This window comes from Cyprinus carpio, unplaced genomic scaffold (genome assembly GCF_018340385.1).
Source record: "Cyprinus carpio isolate SPL01 unplaced genomic scaffold, ASM1834038v1 S000006781, whole genome shotgun sequence".
Lineage (NCBI taxonomy): Eukaryota > Metazoa > Chordata > Actinopteri > Cypriniformes > Cyprinidae > Cyprinus > Cyprinus carpio.
Window position 1 is genome coordinate 9633 of NW_024879370.1, and position 4322 is coordinate 13954.

The 4322-nt window shown below is 32.7% G+C and overlaps 1 long non-coding RNA gene across 2 annotated transcripts; it reads right to left on the reverse strand.

Moving 5' to 3' along the window:
* Positions 1 to 253: 253 nt before the first annotated feature.
* On the reverse strand, positions 254 to 3304 carry LOC122144845. Of its 2 annotated transcripts, none has more exons than XR_006159864.1 (3): positions 3244 to 3304; positions 2303 to 2464; positions 254 to 1031 (listed from the first exon to the last, which is right to left on the reverse strand). It is a non-coding gene; the product is annotated as an uncharacterized LOC122144845 (long non-coding RNA). The 2 variants fall into 2 exon arrangements; XR_006159863.1 differs by having other exon boundaries at positions 254 to 1057.
* Between the last annotated feature and the right edge of the window lie 1018 nt (positions 3305 to 4322).

Sequence of the window (4322 nt, forward strand, 5' to 3'; positions counted from 1 at the left end):
TCTAGCGCTTATATATAACATATTCTGATTATCTGATAAATGTAGGTCTTTATTCTTACTATTTACAGTAATTACCCAATAATGTTGGAGATCCCACAGTTTGCTCCTTACAAATGCATATGATGCAGTCACTGAATCTGACAAAAAATCATAGCTATCGTAATGTTACCACACTTTAGGTTTTTTTTGATGCAGTCACTGAATCTGACAAAAAATCATAGCTATCGTAATGTTACCACACACTCTCAGAAATTTAAACAAAGTGTATTTTCTTAATCTCTCCAGTACCCAAAGCAGACACAAACAGTGAGTAAAAGGTGCAGCATTTCTAAACACTGAAGCTGTCAGTCAGTTCAGCACAAAGTCACTGTGTGTGAAAACTCCCGTTTTAATCAATTCATCTGTCAAAACTGCACAATCCAGCTTTTATTTACTCTGTGTTTCTGCTTTGTTTGTTGTAATGAGAGGATTTGTGATTGTTAGCAACAGACAGACACAGAGCTAACTTAATATAGAATTAAATAGAATAACAATGTGTAGAAAATGTAAGAGAGATCATGGAAATGTTTTTAGTAACATGGAAATTTCACACATTGTAGATCTGCTTTATATCTTTTGATACATTTAAGTGCTGCACTTGACAATCACATTTAAACATCTGAATGATTATGAATGAGTTTAATACAAATATTATTAAACTGAAGAGCCAGACAGACTCATCTGAGCTTCTTCCTCCTCTGTTCCAGCTTTACATTAAACACAATGATCCTCTGCTTGAATACTAAAGCAACATTAATCATTCAATATCATGTTTTCTAACACACATGCTGCATTATTTCATTGTAAAGTCTGAGTCTCTTCACCTGTATGGATCACATTTACACATTTATCACACATTTATTTCTCCTCATAGACACAGTAGTGAAGCTCTTCTGTGGATCTTCAGCTGATGTTTACTGCTCCTCTCAAGAACACTTCACATTATGATATACAGCATTCATCAGCTTTTGGTGATTGAACTCTATCAGAGGCTTCTGGTGATGGATCTGTATCTACACTGTAAGGTGGAACAGAAGAGAAGATAATCAGTTCAATGGAATAAAGTACAAAATAATTGCTGACTAAACCTGATTTTGAATATATATTTTCAAACAGTATTTGCGTTTAAAATATAAACACATTTAGAACAGAATTCCATTCTGTTTTGTCTCTCTATTGATCCTGTAGAAACACATCAGTGAAAATAATTACTGACAAATACTTGTCTTAAAACAAACTCTTTCAGTTAAATGTTGCACTAGTTAAAGCTGTTTGTCCTCTAGTTTAAACATGTTTGTATTGGTCTCAGTAAATAAGTGAAATGATTGCACAGGCTAGCTGGAATACTGGATTCTGATTGGTCAGCCGTGACATTCTGAGGTGTGTTATTCATTAGGTGTGTTGTCATTAGCATGGCACGAATAACACACAGTCATACGGTATTTGAGTCGGGCGTTTCTTTGACTTCTCTCGTATCACAGCACTGCGCTCTCACTCGTTTCATTCAAACACACAACTGCTATTAGCTTGTGCCTCAGTTACTGACTGTATTTACCCTCCAACCAAACCGCAGGAGATTCCTGTTAATAGTAGACTTGAGGAGACATTGTTCAAAGTGTGTCTTGTTGTTAAAGTTGCTGTTAACTGACGAGAAGTGTTTAGCTGAATCTAAATTGTGTCTAATTCTTCACTTCTGTGTCAAGAAAGCATATATAAGTGTGATAAATGCACATGCAGCCGGATGTTATCACAGAATAAGTCTCTTCAGGAGGACACAAGTCCTGATCACCCTGTCGGGTTTATTCTGTGATAACAAGCGGCTGGGGTTACATTATCTCTTACAGAAAGTAAGTGTAAAGTAATGTGACGTGTTGCTTGTCAAAGTAAAAAAACACAAGAGAAAGAGACATTGATCATGTGATGCTGGACGACTGTGAGCTGAAGCTGAATCTGCTCTGATTTTACCAGCGTTTTCCTACAATCTGAACAAATCTATTTCAAACTTGTAATGATTCACTATTACTGATGTCATTAATAAAGCAGCTGTTGCTGTATAAAGCTGTGACAGTGTGCTTTTCTTTCTCTTTCCTCCTTTGTGTTCAACATTTTTATCAACTTTACATTTCATTCTGACACAAACCCTTTGAAATAAAGCTTGATGATAATTTGATGAACTCTTTTCACAAATATTTGAAAGTATATATTTGTTCACATATCAGAGGTGAATGAATGTCTTTAATATCACAAAGTGAAGTTTACTCACCTCAGTTTACAGTTTGAGTCTCGTAGCACATCAATGAGCTTCTGCTTTGAGTCTCCAATCTTATTGAGTCTCAGATCAAGCTGTTTTAGAAACTGCAGAGCTTTTGTGTTTGTCAAAGACTGAGTTAAAGAAGAAACATCTGTAATGCCACACTCATAAAGACTAGAAAGAGACAAACAGAGGAAGAGAGATCATCTTACAAACAAATCATTAAGGTGAAGAATCTTTCACAAATATAATGTGAACACATTCATCATGAGATATTGAGTATAAAGTGTTTTGTTTAACAAAATGTTTTTTTAACAAATGTAATTTTACTCGGTTTATTAATGTTTTAACTCCACATTTTTGTAGTTTTTTTTTAAGGATTTGTGATTTTTTTTTATATTTATAAAAGTAAATTAAAAGTGCTGGGTGTCACCTCTTCAGACATTTTTGAACAAATTAATCCAAAATTTTTTTGTTTGTTTTATATTATTTTTTTTTTTTTTTTTGGGGGGGGGGGGGGGGTCTCCCATTAATGGTTGTTTTTTGGGTGTGTGTGTGTGTGTGTGTGTGATTGTTCTGCATTGTGAACGTGTGGAAGGGTTGTCACTTCATTTTTGTGTATTTTTTGGTCTGAATTGTGTGGATTTATTGATTTTATTTGATAAATTAAGAAGAAAAAGTATTGATTTTATCATTTCCTCATTCATTTCAATGTGGGTCTCCAGAGAGTGACTTTTTTTCACACTTACACACAACCAGATCTTAATCCAATTTAATTTTCTACCAAGTGTTGACAACCTTACAAAGTCTTATGATATTTAGATAAAGGGAACATTTTTATTTTTTTTATTTCAGCAAACATCATTTGGGGTCTCAAAAGACCTTGAACAGCACATAAGAGTTAAACAAAGTGATTTTCATCATTTTGATTCTTGTATGTGAATGTTACTGACCTCAATCTCTCCAGTTTACAGCGTGAATCCTTCAGTATGTCACATAAGTGATTCACTCCTGTGTTTTTTATTTGATTCCTGCTCAGGTCCAGTTCTCTCAGGTGTGATGGGGTTTGATTTCAGAGCTGAAGTCAGGATGAGACACTGTTTCTCTGTAATACTGCATACACGCAGACTGAAGACAGAAAGAGAAAACACAATGAATCAGACACGTTATGTTCATGTGTGAGTAATTCATCATGTGTTAACACCATACAGTGCAATAATAAAAAAAATACCAAATAAAAAACTGCCAAAACCTTACATTTATATTACATTTAGTCCTTTAGCAGACGCTTTTATCCAAAGCAACTTACAAATAAAGACATATGAAGCAATCAAAATCAACAAAAGAGCAATGATACACAAGTGCTAGAACAATACTTTTTTATTATTATATAATAAAAAGAAAACAGATAGAAAAAAAATAAATAAAGCAAACTAATATTAGATGCCTTTTTTAGCTTTTTGTGACCAAAATAAGAAATGTGCTGTAAATTAGTTCAGAGCGTGTGTTTGTGGACTGACATGGTTGACAGCTGTTAATGCACAATTACCATTTTAGATCGACAAACTGTACTGTATAAGATTTCTATTCAAACTGAAAGCATAAATCTAGGCTTCAGCTAACATAAAAAAAAAACACAATGCAGAACAGTGACATTTCATTCACTGACGCTCTTTACACTAAACCCAGAAGCACATAGACTTACGTGCAACCCACCAAAATAAAAGCTTGCTGATTTTAAGTTTGAAAATGATAAATTAAAATAATTCTAATTAAAAATAATAATTAAGGTTAAAATAATAATAATAATAGCACTTTATTTAAGTTTACTATAAAATAATTGTATTTGTATTTAATACTCTATTTTTTTATTTTAAAATAAAATAGAATTATCACACTTTATTTTTAGTTTATTTTATATAAAAATAAATAAATAAAATGCAATTATATCATTACTATTATTCATTTATGTTTTATTGTTATATTTGATGGGTCACCAAGTTTTCATTAGAGAACCAGGCTAAAAAAAAAA